Source organism: Dermochelys coriacea, chromosome 9 (genome assembly GCF_009764565.3).
Source record: "Dermochelys coriacea isolate rDerCor1 chromosome 9, rDerCor1.pri.v4, whole genome shotgun sequence".
Lineage (NCBI taxonomy): Eukaryota > Metazoa > Chordata > Testudines > Dermochelyidae > Dermochelys > Dermochelys coriacea.
The window spans coordinates 95,240,267-95,265,790 of record NC_050076.1 but is presented as its reverse complement, the minus strand read 5'-3'; the positions used below and the strand labels follow the sequence as shown (position 1 = coordinate 95,265,790).

The following is a 25,524-nucleotide window of genomic DNA, read 5'->3' as shown; positions in this document are numbered from 1 at the left end:
CCAGGATTCCATTGTGCTGGGTACCGTACAAACACAGAACAAAAAGCCCCTGTAGTGCCAAAGCAATTCACCTGTTTCATGATATACGTAAACCTTTTAATCAAATCAAACACAGGCCAAGACAGCAAAAAACCTACTCTGAGTGAGGCTGACCAAACACCCAGTGACAGGAGCTGCTGTATGCTCTGAAAACAGTTTCTGACTGGCTATCACATCAACAGTCTAATCAGTTAAAAATATCCATTTGAGGGAATTTCTATGGACTTGTTCACCAACACCAGTTTGGGGATTGGATGAACACTGTTTAATTGCACATGAATAAGGACAGAGAATAATTCACCACATACATACGAATGGGAAGTGACGCAGATCAAAAACACTGTGCTAGATATATGCGTACTTCTCAGTCATCTTTAAAAATGATGGTGAACTGCATGAATTATCTGTAGACTGCAAACTAAATTCTACTTAGTGAAATACAAGGTAACAACAATAATCCATTTTTAATAGCAAGAAATCAAAAATATCAAGCTGAAAATACTATCCAAGGAGCTCTGGGAGTAGTGGAGGACAGTATAAAATGGTATATTAAGTCATTCAATCATAATAAGTAGATTATTTAATCCAGAAAGAGCAAAACTCATATTGGAATTTGTTCCAAAAGTTTAGAGGATAGCCAGAAACAGAAGAGATCAAATCCAAACCCCATCAGATCTCAGCAGAGAGGTGGGAAGAAGTCTTAACAAGACAGACACGGCAGCTCAGAAAACAAGAGCAATATAAAGGAAAGAGGGAATGGTTTGGGAAATTCACCAAAGAGACAAAACCATCAAGAACTATATAAAACTATAAATGTTGTTTGCACATGGTAAGACCATCAGTCCTACCGAGAGGGACACAGATGAAGCAGTAGTGAAGAATGTGGAAAGTAGAGGGGTTTGATTTGCAGAACGAACACACTAACGGACTTCTCAATCACATCCACTGATCAAAAGTGACATGACATAGATAATAGATGAGAACGGGGAAAGACCTGTCAAACCTCTGACAAGTAGATATGAAAAAAAAAAGTTAAGCTCTTGTCTTTAAGGAACACATGGCTTCAGGCCCTGACATTAGAGAGATGTGGGAAAAGGTTGTCATATAGTTAGGCAGTCATTTGCTGTGTATGAAGACACTGGACCACCATCCTTTTTTATGAAAAGAAAGTACAGTATGATTATTGTACACTACAGCATGCTGTGATTGCTCCCTTGTTTAATGCTCCTTAGATGTTTTCCAAAGTCAGGAACCAATGTAGGTATTCTAAAGTTAGAATCTTAAAGACAAAATTATCTAACTTGGACAACTTATGAAAAATATCTGGAGACAAACTCCCCAAGGCCCTTTGTTTTGTATCTGTAGAGAGTTAACAGACATACCGATTTGTACGCACCATAACAAACATCCAACAGAAGATAAAATCTAGTTAGTAGATGCATAATTACCCCGTGTGTGCATGCAAACAACTATTTGCACATCAAACTGTATGCACACAAAACGGAGATTTTTTTTATCTCATAGGTATGCCTTCAGTATTGATTTTATGATGATTTTGGCAGCATTCGTAGAGCATCTTTTGTAGAAAATACTGAAACAATGTGGAAACATGTTTTAAAAACAATTAATATAAAATAGAGAATATGTAGCATTCATTAGACCATCTTATTAAACTATTCTGTAGCATCACACTTGGAACAGGCCTCCAAAAGGCCTGCAAAGCCATTACTCACCCTGCTCCGTGTAAGCGTTGTTGAATTACAGTTCATCCTGTTAGTAAAATATTGGGGGCCCAATCCTGAAAAGTGCTGAGCACTACTGTGAAGTGAAGAGTGCTTTGTACTCCTATTGAAGTCAGTAGGAGCTGAGGGATCCCACTATACTTCACAAGTATGCTCAGCACCATGAAGAATGAAGCCTATAAGACACACAAGAGAATTACAGAAATTGTCACTACACATTTCAGTCATTTCATAGGAAGATTCACTGCTCCAATTTGCTCCTTACCAATATGTATGGAAACCTATATTCTATCAGATTGTGTTAAAACCCTCAGAGGAGGGTAAGGAAACTCCATGAGGTTCACTATACAGAGTTTCTGCCTAATATTTCCTCGAGGAAGGATGGGTTTTGGTCTTCCTAAAACTGGGAGACCTGGGGATCCACGGAGGAAAGGTGCTGAAATCCCAGAAATCCTGGTGTCTCTGCATAGAGTGACGGCTCCTCCACAGGGCTCAGACTCTCTCTCCCATACAGAGCTGTGGTAGCATCGGCTCTCAGACCCCTCTTTGATAGCAAACAGCATTACCTTCCAAGCAGATATTGTTCAGCTTTGGAGGGCAATGTACTCCCTGGTTCTGTCTCATCATGCTCCCTTGACTTCCACCAAACCATTGCAGAGCCCAGCTGCATGGAACTGCCATGGAGGGACTTCCTTGGGATCACAAGGAGTCAGTCAAGTACTTAAGAAACAGCGCGCACACACACATACACACGCACACAGTCAGGCTATGTCTACACTAGCTTTTGTCGGTAGAACTTATGCCGCTGTTGGGTGTGAAAAAACAACCCTCTGAGTGACATAAGTTACACCGAGAGCAGCTCCAGTGTGGACAGCACTGTCAGCCAGAGACGCTTTCCCATCGACATAGCTGCCACCACTTGTTGAGAGTGGTTTAATTACATAGACGGGAGAGCCCATGGACTCAGAACCAACAGGCCAAGTTGTGGACTTGTTTCAATACATCACGCATCTCAAAGTGTTTAGCCTGAAAGGAAATGACACTTTGAATCAGGATTCCACAGAGGAAAATTTGAAGGGACACTGAGGCAACAAGTCTTTCTATCCACAATATTTTTTTCTAACAGCTCCCAGGCAAATAGTGTCAATGAAGAGGATATTTTATTAGGAATATATCAAAAGAAGTGGGTAGGGTGTGGGGGAGGAAATCAATAATTTTAGACCAAGTGCAGAAGTCATAAAATTAATATTCATGAGGACAGTGTGTGAAACATTGCACATTGTTTACCTCTTATTGATTGCAATCACACCAAGTTATATACTGGCAATACATGATTCCTTGAACTTGTGCCAAAAGAATGTATTTGTCCCTGGCTTCTTTTATATCAGTAAAATGCATCCTGCAATCCAGTGACCCTGTATAAAGAAATAATAGTGATTAACAGGTTAATCTTTGAGTAATTTTAAATTTCTAAATATATGCCATGAATGGGCACTGGCATATAAGAATTATTCAATAAAGATATAGTTCCACATTCACATTCTTTAAGCCATCCTTCCCAAGTACCCATTAGTAAGAATAGTATGATTCATATATACACAATAGAACATTTTGCCTTAATTTTTTATTTGTAACAACTCTTAATATCAAAGTAATGACTCACAATGTCTCCACAATCATTACAGAGAAAATTCAAATTCTAGAGGCACATAATCTGGATGGATAGTCATTCAGCTGGAAAAGACGTAACCATAATGATACATTTTCCTTTGGGCACCTTGAACTCTTCCATTTAAATAAAACAAAAGTGTTTTTTCTATGAAATTGAACCCCACACTAGGCTTCCTTTAAAAAAAGAAAAAGGAGTAGTTAATGGCATTAAAAGCAGACGACAGTTCTATGTTGCTTACAAAATGTAGACTTTTCTTTTTGTAAAGGGTTCCTTATCTAAGATTCATAGTGATGAAAACAATAAATTAGGTCACTATAGATATAATGCAGTGTCCATCTACCGGGCAAACTGTGCCTTATAGTCCCGCCCAGCTGCACCGCTTAGGTGACAGGTCAGGCTTCCTGAACCCTCACTCTGGGTGGAAACACACAGTCCAACAACTCCCAGGCTGGAGCTCTGTGCTGTACCACCCCACCTCTCCCCATCTTCCAGCCATGCTAAGGACACAGGCTGAATTCAGTTGGAGCATCTATAGGAGTTTCCTTTCGGGGGCCTGTGTCAGCATCTATCTGCAATGACACAGAAACAGCCTCTTTGACACAAAGCATTATTTATTCATTCCTCAAGGGTACAAGGCAGTCAGGAAAATGGATTAATACAATTAACGGCCTAGACGCAAACTTGCTTACCAAAACTTAACCTCTCTACCCGTAACTCAGGGAGGATCAGTTTATTCCGATTTCTCAGTTGGGAAACCCAGCTTGTCCTTCTCACAGCATGTTCCCTGTCACTTTACGTATGCCTGGGGCTAGCCAGCCCTCTATAATAACCCTCACCTGTGTCATTAGTGGTCTCCCAGCCTAGGGGGCTGGACTAATTGGGGTTAGGCGACAGCCTGAAACACCCAGCCCTCATAAAAGGCTGAGAAAACAGTGTGGATGAGGAACCACAGGGAGCCAGTTGGATTCCTGTGGAAAGCCTTGGAGCCAGGATCATCCCAGAGCAACTTAAAGGTACCCCACAAGGGGCTGGGAACTGAGCCCAGAGGGAGACTGAAGCATTTTCGTTTGTGTGAAATCTGTTGCCCTGGAAGGGGAGTTGAACCCTAGGAATGGCCAGCCAGGGGCTGAGTCATGTAAATCCCTGGGAGAGACAGAAAACTAAGGGAAACTAAGGCAAGGAGCACCTGCAGTGTCATGCTCAGCCAGCCGGGGACACTACAACACAGGCGCACACTATGACATTAAACCTATCTCTGTCAATCTGGGTGTCAGCTTCCGTATGCTGATAACCCACTCCCTCTCCTCCTTCCTGAGTCCAGTAAGTTCAGAATTCCCTTTGATCCTATGCTTAGCCTTGGAAAGAATAAACCATCCTAGCCCAGATGGAGCCAAATAGGGGGTATTCCCCAGTAAACAGCTTTTCCCTTGTTTCCTCCAGAACTCTTGTCTGTATCATTTTTTCCTGTGGTTTTCTGCCTTAATTCCCTCTTTTGATATTAATTTGTCTGACTACCAGGAGTCAAATCAAACAGATATCCTGACAGGCATATGATATTTATAAGATATAAATGCATACATAACTCCCTCATTCAGCCCAGGCAGCAACCATTATAAAAAAAGGAGAGCAATTTGCATTGATATCTTAGTTTGTATTTCCTGAAAGAAAACATATGCAATGCTGTAGTTAAATCAATCGGCTCTTATATCAAATTCAAATTCAAAATAATATGTTATAGCAAATTATAATTAGGGTTCAGAAATTTTTTTGCCTACAAATAATTACATATTATTAAATTGTTTTCAGCAGCACCCATGATGTGATAGATTTTGCTAAACAGAAAGAAACAAAGGCAAGGGAAAGAGGTATAACATAAGGAAAGTAGCTGAGATAGTACTTGGCAAGTCACATTTGGTAATTTGAGGCCTGATCCAATACCTAGTGGAGTCATTGGGAGACTTTCTATTAACTTCAGTGAGCTTTGGATCAGTTGCATAAAGTTTTACTGATTTCTATTACATTTTTATTTCAGGTGTGGGATATCTGCATACATCCAAAGCTCAGAATCTAGCTGTAATATGTCAGTGAATTACCTATACGCATTACATTAGATGTGGGTACCATTCTGTGAAAGTCAGTCTTGATTTCATTTCTGTGCTTTGCAGGAAAACTCCAGCTCTCCTGCTCCTGTGATTGAAATGAGCTCTTAGGCTTTCGTGAATCAGGCATAAGTGCTTTGGAGAATCCAGAGCTTATGGGCAATTCTTCTGATTTGGTCATGTTATCTAACACATTACTCAAAGATACCAAAATAATTTGCACTTCCAACATTGATCGTGTCTTTTAACATTACAGAATCAAGCTTCTCGACAATCTTGTGAGCTACAACCATTTTACAGATGTGAACAGACGCATATTGAGATAGAATCTTGACTCCACTGAAGTCAATAGGAAATTTTCCATTGGCTTCAATGGAACCAGGATGTGATCTTAAGTCACTTGTCCAAGGTCATAGAACAAGTCTCTGGCAAAGCTAGGAACCTGGCTGCATGGAAGTCAGACACTCAAATACCTTTGAGGATCTGGGCCTCAATCCCTTTAGTGACTAATCTTGTGCATTTACCTTGAAGAGGTACTTTGAAAAAAGAATGTGAGTAGAAAAAGGATTAACTCTCTATTGTTTACAATATAAAATTGGAGATAACCTGAGCAGTTTTTGCTGCCCATCTCACACTGTCTTGTTAGACTAAACAGTCAGTCTCCCTCCAGCAGATCACAGAAAGCAAAACAGGATTGGTTCCACAGAAACTATGTTCAGATCACAGGAGGAAAAGCTCTGTTTATAATTCCAAACACTTTACCTTACCTTTACTATCTGCCTGATTACAAACCCCAAAGAGCTACTTCCCAAAGAAACCTCCTCCCTCAACTACAGATAGGAAGGGAAAGTCAGGGAGGGAGGATGCAAGGTTGCAGGATGAAAGAGTGTGAAGGAGATACCAGGAAGTCAGTCTGTGTACACATGGTTAGAATATGAGCTGCGGTTGCAGCATCCCTGTAAATAGTTCTGTTAATAAGGCCCAGTTTATTTTTACAGGCATGGAGTCCTTTCATGGTATTACCCAGCACACAGTACATGAAATGGTCTCCACTGTGGAGTCAATGTCCTGATCATAGTTGATAATCAGACTTTCACTTGTAGTTAGTCCCCTGGTAGTAAAGCAGGTACAGCTACACTGCTGCTAATATATCCTCCCTGTCTGGTTGATTCATAGATCAGCATCAGTGGTGTTCTACCACAGAGTAAATGAGCAATGGTATTTGGCTATACAGGAGATTTAAAATGAATGATGGGAGAAAAACAGAGCAGCTCCAAAATGACAGTGAGTCCAGCCCATATTCACTTGTCAAATGAAGTGTTACCTTAATTATAGTGTTTGGGCTTCTCACTGAGCTGAATGATTCCCCTCCCCCCACTCCATAGGGCAGTTGAATCCCAACTGTTATAGGATTACATTTTCATATCTTTATACTCCAGGCTATTGAGTCATAAAGTAGCTGCCCATGAGGAAGGGAAAACAGAAAAGATGGTTTCCAAAGGTAAGCAATGTAATAAATTCCATTCTGTTGTTAATACTGAAAACTCTTCCATGAAATGATAATATTGCTGCTCAATTGACTTTGCCTGTATCATTTCTATTTGTGATTGCAGCATTCATCAACTAAAATCAGCCCTTACCAGAAATAAGGGAATAAAAAGATCATAGTCTGAAATATTTCAAAGATTCTAGTCAAATAACTGCCAGCTTAGTTTACTGATCAGCTGCTGAACAAAATGAACACTTAGGGCCTGATTCTTCACTCCATTACACCAGTATCATTCTACTGGCAATCATAGACACACTCTTGATTTACAGCAGTGTAAGCAAGAAGAGAATCAAGCAAGCCAGAGATGAGGGAGTCATTTTTTTTCAAAATTGCATGTGGGAGTAACATACACAAAGCCTATTAACTGCATCATTCTGAACACTTCAATGATAGATTTCAGAGTAGCAGCCGTGTTAGTCTGTATTCGCAAAAAGAAAAGGAGTACCGGTGGCACCTTAGAGACTAACAAATTTATTAGAGCATAAGCTTTCGTGAGCTACAGCTCACTTCATCGGATGCATTTGGTGGAAAAAACAGAGGAGAGATTTATATACACACACACAGAGAACATGAAACAATGGGTTTATCATACACACTGTAAGGAGAGTGATCACTTAAGATAAGCCATCACCAGCAGCAGGGGGGGGAAAGGAGGAAAACCTTTCATGGTGACAAGCAAGGTAGGCTAATTCCAGCAGTTAACAAGAATATCAGAGGAACAGTGGGGGGTGGGGTGGGAGGGAGAAATACCAGGGGGAAATCATTTTACTTTGTGTAATGACTCATCCATTCCCAGTCTCTATTCAAGCCTAAGTTAATTGTATCCAGTTTGCAAATTAATTCCAATTCAGCAGTCTCTCGTTGGAGTCTGTTTTTGAAGCTTTTTTGTTGAAGTATAGCCACTCTAAGATCTGTGATCGAGTGACCAGAGAGATTGAAGTGTTCTCCAACTGGTTTTTGAATGTTATAATTCTTGACGTCTGATTTATGTCCATTCATTCTTTTACGTAGAGACTGTCCAGTTTGGCCAATGTACATGGCAGAGGGGCATTGCTGGCACATGATGGCATATATCACATTGGTAGATGCACAGGTGAACGAGCCTCTGATAGTGTGGCTGATGTGATTAGGCCCTATGATGGTATCCCCTGAATAGATATGTGGACAGAGTTGGCAACGGGCTTTGTTGCAAGGATAGGTTCCTGGGTTAGTGGTTCTGTTGTGTGGTGTGTGGTTGCTGGTGAGTATTTGCTTCAGATTGGGGGGCTGTCTGTAAGCAAGGACTGGTCTGTCTCCCAAGATCTGAGAGAGCGATGGCTCGTCCTTCAGGATAGGTTGTAGATCCTTGATGATGCGTTGGAGAGGTTTTAGTTGGGGGCTGAAGGTGATGGCTAGTGGCGTTCTGTTGTTTTCTTTGTTGGGCCTGTCCTGTAGTAGGTGACTTCTGGGTACTCTTCTGGCTCTGTCAATCTGTTTCTTCACTTCAACAGGTGGGTATTGTAGTTGTAGGAATGCATGATAGAGATCTTGTAGGTGTTTGTCTCTGTCTGAGGGGTTGGAGCAAATGCGGTTATATCGTAGCGCTTGGCTGTAGACAATGGATCGAGTGGTATGATCTGGATGAAAGCTAGAGGCATGTAGGTAGGAATAGCGGTCAGTAGGTTTCCGATATAGGGTGGTGGTTATGTGACCATCGCTTATTAGCACCGCAGTGTCCAGGAAGTGGATCTCTTGTGTGGACTGGCCCAGGCTGAGGTTGATGGTGGGATGGAAATTGTTGAAATCATGGTGGAATTCCTCAAGAGCTTCTTTTCCATGGGTCCAGATGATGAAGATGTCATCAATGTAGCGCAAGTAGAGTAGGGGCATTAGGGGACGAGAGCTGAGGAAGCGTTGTTCTAAGTCAGCCATAAAAATGTTGGCATACTGTGGGGCCATGCGGGTACCCATCGCAGTGCCGCTGATTTGAAGGTATACATTGTCACCAAATGTGAAATAGTTATGGGTCAGGACAAAGTCACAGAGTTCAGCCACCAGGTTAGCCGTGACAGTATCGGGGATACTGTTCCTGACGGCTCGTAGTCCATCTTTGTGTGGAATGTTGGTGTAGAGGGCTTCTACATCCATAGTGGCTAGGATGGTGTTTTTAGGAAGATCACCAATGGACTGTAGTTTCCTCAGGAAATCGGTGGTGTCTCGAAGATAGCTGGGAGTGCTGGTAACGAAGGGCCTGAGGAGGGAGTCTACATAGCCAGACAATCCTGCTGTCAGGGTAAGCAATATTGTTAATCTATCCAACTATACTCTTAGCCCAGCAGAAGAATCTGTCCTATCTCGGGGCCTCTCCTTTTGCCCCTCCACCCCCACGAACATGATACAGTTCTGTGGTGACCTAGAATCCTATTTTCGACGTCTCAGACTCAAGGAATATTTCCAACACACCTCTGACCAACATATTAACCCACAGAGACCTTCCTGCCAACACTACAAAAAGAAGGATTCTGGGTGGACTCCTCCTGAAGGTCGAAACAGCAGCCTGGATTTCTACATAGACTGCTTCCGCCGACGTGCACGAGCTGAAATTGTGGAAAAGCAGCATCGCTTACCCCATAACCTCAGCCATGCAGAACACAGTGCCATCCACAGCCTCAGAAACAACTCTGACATCATAATCAAAAAGGCTGACAAAGGAGGTGCTGTCGTCATCATGAATAGGTCGGAGTATGAACAAGAGGCTACTAGGCAGCTCTCCAACACCACTTTCTACAAGCCATTACCCTCTGATCCCACTGAGAGTTACCAAAAGAAACTACAGCATTTGCTCAAGAAACTCCCTGAAAAAGCACAAGAACAAATCCGCATAGACACACCCCTGGAGCCCCGACCTGGGGTATTCTATCTGCTACCCAAGATCCATAAACCTGGAAATCCTGGACGCCCCATCATCTCAGGCATTGGCACCCTGACAGCAGGATTGTCTGGCTATGTAGACTCCCTCCTCAGGCCCTTCGTTACCAGCACTCCCAGCTATCTTCGAGACACCATCGATTTCCTGAGGAAACTACAGTCCATTGGTGATCTTCCTAAAAACACCATCCTAGCCACTATGGATGTAGAAGCCCTCTACACCAACATTCCACACAAAGATGGACTACGAGCCGTCAGGAACAGTATCCCCGATACTGTCACGGCTAACCTGGTGGCTGAACTCTGTGACTTTGTCCTGACCCATAACTATTTCACATTTGGTGTTAATGTATACCTTCAAATCAGCGGCACTGCGATGGGTACCCGCATGGCCCCACAGTATGCCAACATTTTTATGGCTGACTTAGAACAACGTTTCCTCAGCTCTCGTCCCCTAATGCCCCTACTCTACTTGCGCTACATTGATGACATCTTCATCATCTGGACCCATGGAAAAGAAGCTCTTGAGGAATTCCACCATGATTTCAACAATTTCCATCCCACCATCAACCTCAGCCTGGGCCAGTCCACACAAGAGATCCACTTCCTGGACACTACGGTGCTAATAAGCGATGGTCACATAACCACCACCCTATATCGGAAACCTACTGACCGCTATTCCTACCTACATGCCTCTAGCTTTCATCCAGATCATACCACTCGATCCATTGTCTACAGCCAAGCGCTACGATATAACCGCATTTGCTCCAACCCCTCAGACAGAGACAAACACCTACAAGATCTCTATCATGCATTCCTACAACTACAATACCCACCTGCTGAAGTGAAGAAACAGATTGACAGAGCCAGAAGAGTACCCAGAAGTCACCTACTACAGGACAGGCCCAACAAAGAAAACAACAGAATGCCACTAGCCATCACCTTCAGCCCCCAACTAAAACCTCTCCAACGCATCATCAAGGATCTACAACCTATCCTGAAGGACGAGCCATCACTCTCACAGATCTTGGGAGACAGACCAGTCCTTGCTTACAGACAGCCCCCCAATCTGAAGCAAATACTCACCAGCAACCACACACCACACAACAGAACCACTAACCCAGGAACCTATCCTTGCAACAAAGCCCGTTGCCAACTCTGTCCACATATCTATTCAGGGGATACCATCATAGGGCCTAATCACATCAGCCACACTATCAGAGGCTCGTTCACCTGTGCATCTACCAATGTGATATATGCCATCATGTGCCAGCAATGCCCCTCTGCCATGTACATTGGCCAAACTGGACAGTCTCTACGTAAAAGAATGAATGGACATAAATCAGACGTCAAGAATTATAACATTCAAAAACCAGTTGGAGAACACTTCAATCTCTCTGGTCTCTCGATCACAGATCTTAGAGTGGCTATACTTCAACAAAAAAGCTTCAAAAACAGACTCCAACGAGAGACTGCTGAATTGGAATTAATTTGCAAACTGGATACAATTAATTTAGGCGTGAATAGAGACTGGGAATGGATGAGTCATTACACAAAGTAAAACGATTTCCCCCTGGTATTTCTCCCTCCCACCCCACCCCCCACTGTTCCTCTGATATTCTTGTTAACTGCTGGAATTAGCCTACCTTGCTTGTCACCATGAAAGGTTTTCCTCCTTTCCCCCCCCTGCTGCTGGTGATGGCTTATCTTAAGTGATCACTCTCCTTACAGTGTGTATGATAAACCCATTGTTTCATGTTCTCTGTGTGTGTGTATATAAATCTCTCCTCTGTTTTTTCCACCAAATGCATCCGATGAAGTGAGCTGTAGCTCACGAAAGCTTATGCTCTAATAAATTTGTTAGTCTCTAAGGTGCCACCGGTACTCCTTTTCTTTTTTCAATGATAGACTTTCCCTCCCTTTCTCAGTTCATTTCCCTCACACCTTAAACTAGGAAGACATCAGTAGTGAAGATGCCACCGTACAACTTTCACTTAGTTTTTATTTCCTGTGCCAAAGATCTTACTTCCAGCTGAGACAGTGTAGTGTGAGTGGGAAGGTTGGCCCTATTGCTGCCCTGTAACTAAATAGAGGATGCCACTTACCAGGGCTGTCAACCCAGCATGGATGCCACACAAGGTTTTCAAAGCTGTAATGTATGGTTATATGCAAAGTTTTTCACTCATGTGCATAAACATCCACACATGGAGCCGCACAATACTCGACAGCTAAATCCTCACAGGATCTTAGCTGAAGTGCAAATTGAGTGTTCACCACAATGCCTCTCTGGGACCTTGGGTTACCAGGTTAGCCTTCATTTCAATGCAGTGGACTTGAAGGAACGTCCAACAACAATTAGCTAGCCCAACGCAATATTAGATATGGAGCAGACAAAGAAGCTCAGTGGACCCTTCATGGCTTACGCCTCCTACGGGAACTACAAATCCCAGAAATCCTTGCACTCTTCCTAGCGAACCATGCAAGAACTGTTGAGCCAGTTTTGCCCCATTTAAATTAAAACAACAACAAAACCCACACCTATCAGCTGAGACTAAGGGTGGGAAATGTCATAGAAGCATCAGCTTTAAGACTAAAATGGACAATTGTGATCTTCTAGTCTGACCACTTACATAACACAGGCAATGGACTTTTACCCAGCAATTCCTTCATCGTGCCCAATACCTTATAGCTGAACTGGAACATCTCTTTTAGAAAGACAGCCAATCTTGATTTAAAGATTTTGAGTGATGTCTCCTTTCCGCTGGTCAATTATTCCAGTGGTCACTTACCCTCACTGTTAAACATTTGAGCCTTATTCACAATTTCAAATTTTTCCAACCATTGGTTCTTGCTATGCCGTTCTCTGCTATATTAGAGAGCTGAAAAGGAATTTGCTTGACTTGAGGAAGTTATGAGGAAAGAGGGAGGTTAGAATGGAAGTTGGAACTCAGCCTTTTTTTTTGTGTGCAGACAACAGGCAAAATGCAGCTACATAAATCATTTACTCTTTCCACTGAATGCCAGGGAGCTTGATTTGAAATATTGCTTTCTGTTTGGTCCATATCCACAAGAGTCTGCCAGGTACTTAGATGCACATTTAAGCCTCTAAGAAAGAATAAAGAGAACCTGGCAGTGATATCATATATAGCTGTCTGGAGGCATTCATATCAGCATCAACTCATCTTTTCCATGCCAATCATCGATATTTAGGGTTTGCCCAACTCCCTTCAGTACTTTTCAAAATTCTAGTCTTAATTTCTAAGGCTCTGGTCCTGCCCAGAGCAGCTTCCAGAATCATGGCCTAGTTTTAAGCTCTTTGGGGCAAGGATCATCTTTTTGTTCTGTGTTTGTACAGCACCTAACATAAGAGGGCCTTAGTCCATGCTGGGACTACTAGGTGCTGCTACAATACAATTACATAATGCAGAGATTTATATCAATTATGTTCTAACTGGTATGGCCTATGTGCAGGAGTAGACAGCTCACCTCAAAAACCTAGGTCCAAAAAACATGGAGAGACAGGTAAGATAACTGGACAAGGAGCACGGGTAAGAAAAGGAAATAAGCCATCCAGCTATTCCTCCTTCTATACTATGGTTTCCCTAAATGTTTTCTCCATCTCATCCCCCCGCCGTCCTGCCCTTAACATATCTGGGTCAACCACTCCTGCAGTGGTTTATATGCATCATAATTCCTGTGACTAAAACAGCTAAAATTGCAATGGAGCACAATTTTTCCCCTTCTTAAAACAGCTTATATATTATTATGCAATGTTGACATCCCATTGATCCATATAAAATCATGTCACATCACATAAAATGTGATTTAACCACACAAAATGGCATATTGTCTGCAATATGTTGTATTATTTCTTTGCAAAAGTACTCCATTTTTAATATATCTGTGGGTTCCCAAGAAGCAGATTATTGTACCTGAGGGACAGTGGCCTACATGCTTCACTGCCAGAATTGTAAGCAGTCAAGAATATTTATTGAGCACATTCTTATTTCTCCCCACTTGGAAAGAAAAGGATGCCTGCTTCCACCTGCTGGGAAAAATGCCCTTCATACATCAATTCACGTTAGCCTTTCAGTACTCAGAGTCAGGATTCCCTATCACAGAGGTTAAGTTCTGTCCAGTTACATCACATTGTATGTTAGCATATAACCCAAAGTAATGAAATGCAATGCAAATGCCAGGTTGCACTGTTGACTTTGGAATAAGCAATTTTCTCTTACAGGTGGAAAGTCCAGGGAAAATGCATTACACCAAATTATTAGATTCATAAAAGTTCTGAGGCATGTCCCCCACCCCCACCCCATGCCCCACATATTATATACCTGGAATTCCCATCAGAATATGCCCCTCCCCCATCTTTTGTCTTCCTTCTCTTCAAACAAATACTCTTCTACTTTCCAATATAAATCCAACTACCAGATCTGTATATACAATACAGATAGATTCCAGGAACTCCCCTAGCATGGAATACAGTGCTAAGAGGGAGGAACCATGAATGTGTAAGTCCATGCACAAAGTGTCACTGGCATCTGCCCAGCAGGAAGCATGTCCAGCCCCACAGAACACAGTCTTTGGAGCATATGCCATTTCTACTTATGGAGGCAGAAAAATGAATCTCAAAGCCTAGGCATCCTATAACTCCAGCTTAGCCCATAGACTCCGGACCTGGTTAGCAAGATTCCTTCCTTGCCAGGGAGAACACATCTGCTACACCCCTTGCAGTGTGTAGCGGGCTAGTTTGACCATTTATCTGTTACTTATAAAAATCTTTCATTGAAAAATCATTTAGAAATTAAGAGAAAAATATACAGACACTTCTGCGATGGGGATGCTAAGGTGTGGAAGGAATCCATACAATCCTAAGGGCCAAATCCAGCCCTCAGAGCTCCACATACACTACTCAAAGAAGTCAGTAGAAGCTGGCCACAAGAGTTCAGCAGTAAAAATGAGTGTCAGTTCTTTGTAGTCCATAGATCTGCAGTCATGCCAGAAACAGTACTTTAGAGCCCATTCAAAACAACTTTGTCCAAGGAATACTAATGCTCGCCAGGCTCTTTCCCTGCCTCAAGCCTCCAAGCTGAAACTGCAGTATATTCTGTTAATACTAAAATCAATACGAGAATCTGTCTTCTGGCTGAGACTTATTAAAATGGAAAATAAGAGGCTTCCTAAGAAATGTCTTTTAGCGGTCACGCATAATAAAAACAGACATCCATCCAATCACTTGCTTAAATATATCTAGGGTGGCTTGGAAGGTCTGTGGCTGACATGTCTAAACTACTGAGAAAGATCTTAGCGAAGAGAAAATTGGAGATTGAGTAAAGATTATTAAATGTATCTGAGCACAGTCAGATATAGCCAGAGTTAGATCAGAGGTTATCCTCTGTAGTCTCCACTTCCATGCAAAAGACAAAACTTTCTCGGGGGCCAGCCTGAGATGTGGCATGAATGCCCCCAGGAATTCAGGACCATCACAAACCTCCTCATCTTCCACTCCAAGCACAAGGCACATTGCTCTGACCGACCTTCCCTAATATACATGCATAAAAAAGCCCTGCAAATCAAAGTACTCCACTGTACACACCTCTCCCCGTGAGGAGAGGATGAGAGAACAAACACAGGTAACAGATACTAGTCGTGTGAATGCATGTCAGAGCATGGTCTCCTCCAGAGCACCCCTTCATGGCCCCCTGCCATCAGTCTCCCCCTTCTTCGGGAATTCCAAACTAAACTCCGCACAGGTCAGTCTCACCAGCTGCTCCAGCAGGACTGTATTTTCCAAAAACAAACCAAAATGCAAAGAACATTAGGCAGGCACCCTGCTGGTCTTTGCCATTAGGGCATTTCTTCATAGGCTAATGCTAGGCTCTCTCTCTCTGGCACTCAGCTCCTTTTCTCTGCTGTTCCTGAAACTCTCTCAGGCCTTCTCATTTCCATCCACTTCCGGCTTTTCTCTTTAGGGAATCTTCAGGTTCCTGTTCAGGAGCATCTCCTGAGTAACTAGGATAGGCTGGGCCCAGCCCGCTGGCCCTTAATAAGGCAAGCTACCCTATTACAATGCACTTTTGGAAGGTGCTCAGATAATACAGCAATTAGTGCAGTATAAGAACCTATATAAATTATATTATATTTGAGACAAATTTGGCACAAAAGAGGCCTTTTCTAGAATAAAAAGTAAGTTTATAGCTTTAAGAAAAGGAGTACTTGTGGCACCTTAGAGACTAACAAATTTATTAGAGCATAAGCTTTCGTGAGCTACAGCTCACTTCATCGGATGCATATATTATAGCTTTAGCAACTGCAAAAAGAAAGAGTGGCTTGCCGTGGAAGGATTTAGATATCCTTGTAGTCAAGATGAGGTGAAGTATTTGGAACATTATGTTCGGAATGTGTCCCTTTTATGCCCAACGTCAATTGAAATGCATGATGTGTCTTTCCTTCAAACTTGGAAGGTGCCCCATCTGCTTTGAAGTTCATCAGCCTAATGAGGAAGTCCATATAGCTCAGGCAACTTCTGCATACTTAACAGCTTTTAAAAAGGGAGAACAATTTGTAAACCAGGGGACACAATCATACTGGTACAAATGTGACATCACTTACTAGATTTGCTACGGAAGTGACTACTTTGGACTTTTAGTATGGAATTTAGAGTTGGACTGTTAATGCATTGAATGAGTCTTTGTTCTGTTTCATTGTAATGTACATGATCTAGCAAAATCTAAAACAAATAAATGTACCAGTATTTAGCTAAGTGCTATTTTAGGTATAATATTTGCATAATATTGTTTCATCCAGAGGTTATGTGGCTTTCAATATTAATTTAGGCTTGAAAGGGCCGGAGAAAAGTAGCGTATCTGCTAAACAACTATTTGTCAATGCTTTTTCTACAAAAAGCAATAAAAACATTTTCATTACATTAAATTTCTAGATTTACTAAGCGTCTGATCCTCCATTGACTTCAATGGGCTTTAAATCAGGCTTCACAACAGTTAGTTCGTTAGAGGAAGAATAGCTTCTTATTCTCTCAAAGATAATATTGTGGCTAATGCACATGTAGGAAACAGTGTGGTGTGATATCCCAATTCTGCCATACATGTCCATGATAACCTTAGAAAATCATTTAACGTCTATTTGTCTCAGTTTCTTAATCTACAATCACCACATAAGACACTTGCCTATCTCATCAGAGTGTTGTCAGTCTAAGTTAATTAATGTTTAGAAAATTATCTGAGATAACAGGCGGGAAGGTGGTCTAAAAGTGCAAGTATACTGTAGCTTTTAAAATGTCATTTACCTTCATGGTGCACTGTTGAACCATACATCTCTTGTGATATTTATATTTTTGTTGCTTGTTATTGTGCATTACTAATTACATTGCATCTGCATTGTCTTGAGAGAGAGAGAATTTGGGAAAGAGCCATATCAGAGACAAGGGCAACAATTAAACTGGGTTGATTTTTCCTCAGTGTAAGATAAAGTACAAATATACAAGTGGTGTTTACTACCACAACACTCCATTATCCTTGATCTAATAAGGCAACTTTCCGTTTCTGCCACATGGAGGTACGCCCATTACTCTCTGCTGTGCCAACATGGGATATTTGAAATAGCCTAGTACAGGCAAACACTAACAGAAAGAACTTTGAATCAGGAAAGAAAAGGGAAATGTATAGCACTCTGTATCTTCATGCATGACCAAGATTGGTTGGAAAGAAAAGCTAGCAAAACTGTCCCCAGATTCATTTGTGGAATGACATTTCTTTTTGTATTATTTCAGGAAATATAAATTGTTTTAGGAACATCTAATTCATAGCCGCAAACTAAGAACAATATTCAAGTTCCAGGTCTATGATTCAGAGAGGCTGGTGGAATTCTTTACCATGATGGAGAAGGCAGTAGGGAACATTCGACGGCATTGATGCTGGAACTAGGGGTGCTGCCGCACCCCCGACTTGAAGTGGTTTCCATCACACACAGTGTTCACAGTTTGGTTATGGCTCTCAGCACCCCCACTATACAAATTGTTCCAGCATCTCTATGTGCCAGAGTTGGAATGGGGAGATAAGGAGTTTGAACCTATGTCCACTGAAGTCAATAGGAGATTTTCTGACCAATGTTATCTCTGGGGCAGTATATATGAAGGGTTTGACATTAAGCAATAACTGATGGAACATGCATGATGCTACTATTTTATTGCAGGAAGGTGAGTATAAAGCAGTACAGCCCCATCTGGAATAGGCAAGGAATCCACTGGGGAACAGCTGTATTTCACTGTGAGATTTTTCAACAGCAAGCACTTGGAAAATGTCATTTTTGAGACATTTGTGGGCTTGCTTGGAAACTGGCAGATTACCAAATAGCATGCTGTAATGCTCTAGAAAATGGAGCTAGCGTAATCTCTGCTTTTAATGACTACATGTAAAGCGTGGGAGACTTTTGCACACCACCAGGGGCGCTGGAACAATTTGTATAGTGGGGGAGCTGAGAGCCATTGAACCAAACTGTAAACCCTGGATATGATGGAAACCACTTAAAGCAAGGGGGTGCGGCAGCACCCTTGTAACCCTAGTTCCAGCACCTATGCACACCATACAGTTCTTCATTAAGGGTACACTATTAACTATCCATGGAGAATTTGATCCTGAGATTAAGTCAGCCACTTAAAGAATCTGTCTTCTGCTGCCTCCAAGCTACACAGCTTACAAAGTGAATTAGGCCTAGCTATTATCCTCCTGATTCAACATGCCATGGCCTTACTCCACTGCCTGCTTTAATGCTTGCCAGAAAATAAGCTGTTTCTCACTGTCTTTTTGTGGAAAATCTGTTTTCACTCAGTGGAGTCCATCCCGTGTGAATCTCACAGAAGCTGTAATTTTAAGATCAGCTCAGACCAAGCCTTCATTTCTGTACTTACCCCTGAATTTTGAGCACTCAAGCCTACTTGAAGAGTGAAATGTCATATGATGGCGTCAGAGCCAGGAAAGCCAAGAACCCATTTCAGGTCAGTTTCAACAAGCCAAAAGAAAGCGGGACATATATGCCTGATTCCTAAGATGCATGTCTATAATATTCAGATAAAACCCATACTGCTGCAGAGGCTTCTGGTCTGACCCTCATAAAAAGAACATGCAGGGAAAAGCCAAAGATGAATCTAAAATAAAAGGGGAAGACAAAGAAACAGCTATCCAGCAATCTGATAGTGAAGTGAGAATGGATACTGGATCTGCTAGGGAAACAGCAACATTGCTTCAGAAAGCTAGATCCTGGCCCCTATTCTGATCCTTTGGTGCTTCTCCAGTGGTGTCAACGAGCTTTAAAATGGCTAACTAGCCACCAGAGGATTCCTGCCTGCTACACACTATCCCTTTTGCAACACAGCATGGGAGCAGAGGCGGGGAGAAGGAAGTTGTGGGTAGGATGATTCTGTACTCCTGCAATCCCTTGCTAGCACGTACCTGGATTCCTTGGGGGGTCATTATTAAGAGGTAAACATACTGGTAAATTAGAGCAGTCCAATATCAGGGGCATAACATTGGTACATAGCCACCTTTGTCTCATCTCAGGCCCAGCACTGAACACAGCTGATCTGGATCCAAGAATTGGGCCCAGATATTTCCCCATCAATGGAAACACAGTGGAGACAGTATTTTAGATTTGTCAGAGCCCACTGGGCTGCAGAACGGGAAGAAAACAACTTGGAGCTCCACCCTCAACTGTATTTGAGAAGCAGTTGCTGGGCAACTCTAAAGCTACCTATTCTGATATCAAATGCAGATTGCACCCACACATAGCAGAAAGATCAGTGTGCTTAAAATGCACCTGGGCACTGAAAAAGCCTTACATGCATATGGAGCTATGCAGTAATAGACTATCTGCAATATATATACACACTATACAATATATCGTAGTGTACCGTGTATGCAGTTTACTTATATTTCTAGATTTTAAAGCATACCTAGGTTGTTTAATTGATTCAGATTCTAAAGAGCTGCTAGGAAAAAAAAATTCCCCCCTAATCTTGAATGAGATATCTTCTTATCTGAATCCATATGTTTCTAAAATGGTAGCAGGTACTGACTGAATTAAATAACCCATACTATTGTCTCCATACATTTATATTTGTTTTCTTACTTTTAGATGTGTATGTGAATATGCATAATTACAGAGGAAGGGAAGAGATGCTCTATTCTGTCAAATAGCAAGGTAAACTGTAGAACTTTTAACAGACACCCTGGGACTTTTGTTTAAATTTGTCTTGGCTTTTTACTGCCTTCTCCCAAGCTTATCTTATCAATTTGCATGCTAAACATGTAAATAAAATCACAGCATTATACAGATGCCACCATGTAAAACAACAGGGGAAATAAAAGAGGAGGAGAAAACAGGGAAATTTAATTTTACTTGCACAAACAAATAAATAGCAAAACATGACCATGAAAATAGATAAGCAGATAGGGAAAGCAAGAGAAATAAAAGCAGAGAAGACCATTTGGGAGTCTTGATCATAATTAAAACACCAAGCCTGTGTCCAGCCAGCCAGAGGCTGGGATATGATACAGACAACTTTATATGAAAAAAGAAAAGGAGGACTTGTGGCACCTTAGAGACTAACAAATTTATTTGAGCATAAGCTTTCGTGAGCTACAGCTCACTTTATCGGATGCAACTTTATATATTTCTGAGTAGCTAAGCCAACTCTTCACTGCAGAGCAAACTGCATGGCTGGCTGTATCAGAAGAGGAAGACGCTTTAAAGATTTCTATTCAGTTCAATGTGCACTGGATCAGACCCTAGAAGGGTAAGTGACTGAAAATCCTCCAACCTTTTGAAATAGGTCACGTTTTAACGATGACCAAGAAAGAAGGGCAAGAGGAACCCTTGCTATAAGTCTAGGCTGTCTGTGCCACAAAACATAGGAGTACAGCAGGGTGGAAGCGGTGGCTGATATAAAGTTGAGTTTACAGCCATTTTCTTTCAGGTTATGGTATCTCTCTCCTTCAGTCGGATTTTCCTGTCCTGCTTAATTATATTCTGTAAGAAGGACAACGGTAATTGTAGGCCCAAGCCTGAAGTCTTTACTCAGTCAAAACTTCCAGTAATGTGGCTGAGAAAGTCTCAAAGATTTTGCTAGCCTTTGTATGAATGTGAAAACTAGCCCCTAGCTGTGTCGTGAATTAGGCTAATTGTCCCCGAAGGAGATAATAGTAGTGTGGCTGTGAAGGTATTTCTTTTGAAATGATTATTTTTCATTTTGACACATTTCAAATGATTCTTTTTTTCACTTGAATACAAATGTTCTAAATGCATCACACAGGTTAGATGGTGACCTAGAGTGTGCATCCCAGCAAGAGATGAATATTGCCCCATGCCAGGTGCAGCACTAGGAAGCACTGTTACTCAGGGACAAGCCTCACCTGCAATTCCTTCCCTGTTCTCTCCTTGCTCTCAAGGAGTAATAATTCACAGCTGCTAAAGGCCAGTTGTAAATTACTGCCCTCCCATACTGACTCACCTGCTTTGTCCAGTAGATAGAGCTCCCACCATTCCCCATCACCATGCTCCGGAGAGGGAGTAAATGGGCAAGTAGCCCTATTTACTTCCATTCAACTTGACCCAAGAAGCCTGCATACATGTAAAGCAAGTTCTGAGTTGTTTGTATGGTACTTTGTCCATGTCATAATTTAGTATCTGGTTCTAAGGTAGGCAGACATCTGTTGAGAAGTGAGAGATTCTGTGCTGCGGATTGGCATCAATACTATTTGATTTGTACCATTCTGCCAATAGTGTAGGCTTCTTCTGTGTGTGTAGCTGGAATTACAGCAAGTTAAAATTTAGGCCAGATTTAAATATGAAGCAAGACTACTTTTTAAGAGCACGTAACTTATTTATAAAATTCCTAAACTATAAAATGTATGTGTAACTAGTACTGTACCTCCTTTCCAGCCAGATTTAAAGAAACATCTTGCCAAATGAGGTTTGAATTACACTAATTGAACTGGTTAAGTACCGTAATTCAAATGATAATGCCATATAGCTGTCTTCAGAAAAAAATATTTGGTGCCAGATGCTATTCAGATGCTTTAAAAGGCCATTTAAACATGGATATTAATATGCAAGATATGCTGGCAGTATTTAACAAACTCTCTTACTTCATTTGAGTTTGCAAGAACATAAAAGATCAAACAAAGATTAGTGGAAGTTTCAGATTGACATGAGAAATCTGACAAATAATAAAGAGCAAAATTCTGCAGCCCATTTTCAGTCAAAGTTCCTGTTGATGTTAATCAGAGTTTTGCCTGGGTAAGGACTGAATGAAGTCTACAGGCTTTGTGCCAAGACGACTTAGAGTGAGCCACCTCCGAGACATTTAAAGTAAGCTCTAGTTCAGAATTTCTCAACCTTTTCAGGTTGGCATCCCTTTATTCAAAATCAGAAATTAATGTGAGCCCCTTACATTTACTGTAAAAGATTAAAAATAACTACCAGTGCTAAGAGTGCTGAGCCTATAGAATTTATTTGTGTTTTGATAGGTTGACAGAGAATACTTGACCTTGAAGGGTAAGGAGAGGTGGGGGATGGGAAAGAGATTTTCTTTGCTTTAGATTGTAATAAAATTGTCAATGCCTTGCAGCCCCTTTGATTGCCTTTTATGAGCTTCTCCTGTCCCAGGAGTTACAACCCACTCATTTGTTGCTTCTTTGTGCTCAGCTCTAGAATCTTATACTATGTTGACAGATATTTTATTTCTACCTTTCCTACATGTTTCTTATTCCCTTTTCTCTAGCATTCTATACACAGTACACATTCTCTACTCCTTTACAGTGGTTTTATGCCAGTGTCATTCCACTGAAGTCAATGGAGTTCTACTGACATGAAACAAGTAATAGAGCGGACACTCAAGCTACAATTTCTGGGCCTTATCCAATGCCTATGGACGTCAATGGAAATATTCCCATTCCCATATAGGCACTGGATCAAGCCCTCTAATACTGAAGTATAGACATGGCTATACATGCTGCTTCATTACTCTTTTGGCGATGGTGTGACTTGTCAGCCGAGGGATCTGATGGTAGCTGACCATGCTACTCCATCACAGAGATCTATATTACTCACTATATTAAAATGGCCAAGTTACCAACTCATGATTTTATCATAAGCCTTATAATATTTGGTGTTTTTAAAAAAGCCCCAGCCACTGGAATTAGGTTATTGCCTGTGGATATCAGCAAGTCTGTAGTGCTCGTGGTTGCTGAAAAAAGATCGGAAATGTGAGCCCTAAATACTTCTACACCAAAAGGCAAATAAAAAGATCCCAAAATGTATTGGCTTTAAAAACATATAATTTAAAAACTATTCTCGTTATTTTGGGAGGCCTGAATCATGATTTTTGAATGTTTCAGGTTGGCAATACTGAAGTAGACAATGAAAAGAAACTTTGGAATAAAGCCATTGCTTTCCTCTCATAGTTCATGTCATTACTACAAACCCTGACAAATTATATATAGGCTTGGATTTACCATACCGTTAACATGGTTACTAATGTATTCCTTTTAGGCTACACACACATTTCCTAAAGATAAATTATTGAGTTTCTCCAGGAGGCCACCTCATCTTTAGATGTGAAATATATCAGAAGAGGGCAGAGATGTTACGAACAGCAGACTCAAGAACAGATGCCAGTCACTGGGTCTTAGCAGATAGCTCTTTTAATGCAATCCAGCTGCCAGAGATGGCATTTAGCCTAAGGAAAGGTTGGAGATCAGTAATGATTCTGGTGTCCAGCTAATTAATACCTAATTTGTATCTGTCAACTCTGCACCTCTTTCATTAAGCTGACATCTTTCCATGCATATTGGATGAGAGTTCTTCAGGAATAAATCTGTAGCAAGGCAAATGAGTCTGTGTAATGCTATAAAAGAAAACAGGGCTGTACAAATCCCACAGGGAGTGTTCCTCAGGGTTTGGAACAACTCCTGTTGATTCACATGGAAGTTGGAGTTTGTTTACAGAACCTTAAATTCCATGAAATCTCTTTCTCCACCACCACTGGTCAACAACTGCTAGCATGCAATAGCCATCAATTATGTTGGTTTCCTGACTTTTCTCAGGGGTGATGCATGACATTTCCTAGCATTTCATTTAGGCCAAAATTTTCAGTCAGGTGCTAAATGCTTAAGCTGAAGGAACCTCTCTCCCTCCGTATGCCTTCCCATGTCACGATGGCCAATCACAATGGTGGTTCTTGCACCTTTGGTAACTGAGGCCATACAAGTTCGTTAGTATCTGAGCACCTCACAATCTTAATGTATTTATTATACTCACAACACTCAAGGGACATAGGGGAGTATTATCCCTCTCCCCCATCTGTAAAATGGGGATCTGAGATACAGAGGCAATGTGACTTAATCAAGGTCACACAGGAAGCCTGTGGCAGAGAGAGGAATTGAATCTTGGCCTCCCAAGTTGTAGATAAGTGCCCTATCCAACAGGCCACGATTCCGCTGGTTTTGTCCATTTATTGTGGGAGGCCATGTAACAATTAAGCAGGTCATCACATTCACTAACAGCTACATATTCATTGCAGTAAAATATTTACTCTGCATAAAGGCTGCCCCCCAAAAGTTGCTCCCCATTAAGATAAACACTCTGAGATCCATCATGTGGAACAGAGAAAGTTTTAAAAGGCATGGTTTGTCCAGTCTAAGTTATTTCATTTTAAAAAATAAAATTCTGTGTTTTGTTAGTTTAAGACGGGCATACTCTGTTCAGAGGTATTCAAATCTCATGTAAGGTACTTTGGCACATATACAGTATTTTTGTTTGATAAATTTTTCCCAGCTCAAAAAATAAAAATAAAAATGAGGTACTTTAGAAACTTTTTGTAAATTACAACACTCCAAGCAGCTAATCCAAATAATTTTAGGATTATAAAATTTCTCTCTCAGTGCTCAAGTGGTAAAATGAGCAATAGATCATAAAGTCATAGTGATGTGGAATACAATTTATTCTCCAACGACCTTCAACTGGCATTGAACTTAGATCTGGCACTGAAATGTCTAACCGTACCAACAGTGCTTACTAATGGTGTGTATAATGAATGCAACCTGCTTTTAGGAATATTTCGCATGTTACAAAATGTTCATTTTGTGATAGTTTATGAATTCTTCTGCTAGAAAGAAGTTCGTTTTTAATGTTTCATAATGCTTCCTGTATATGCCCTTTAAAATTCTCACTATTCCTTATTTAAATTTAAAGACTGAGCTACTGTTAAAATTCCATAGCCATTAAGCTCTTAATATCCAAAAACTAATTTGAAACTAAAGCACTCATTCTGACTTGCTACACAAAGAGGGTCATTTTAACAGCTTACTAATTATGCCTTGCTAAACTTCTTGTCTGAATATTTTCTGGTCTATTGTACCTGAAACAATCTTGTATTAGACAATTTATTTAACTCATTAGAAAAAATTAAAGGAGTCTGTGTTCAGACCCCTGACT

The 25,524-nt window shown here is 41.2% G+C and overlaps 2 long non-coding RNA genes across 2 annotated transcripts in view; one reads left to right on the top strand and one right to left on the bottom strand.

The window, feature by feature from the left end:
• Nucleotides 1-3,417: 3,417 nt before the first annotated feature.
• LOC122455843 overlaps nt 3,418-25,524 on the bottom strand; it is a 189,115-nt gene continuing 167,008 nt past the window's right edge. Inside the window, exon 3 of the long non-coding RNA XR_006274337.1 lies at nt 3,418-4,022. This is a non-coding gene — a long non-coding RNA (uncharacterized LOC122455843). The remainder of the gene's footprint in view (nt 4,023-25,524) is intronic.
• LOC122455844 lies at nt 20,172-22,580 on the top strand. Its single transcript, XR_006274338.1, has 3 exons — nt 20,172-20,229; nt 20,735-20,824; nt 21,341-22,580. It is a non-coding gene; the product is annotated as an uncharacterized LOC122455844 (long non-coding RNA).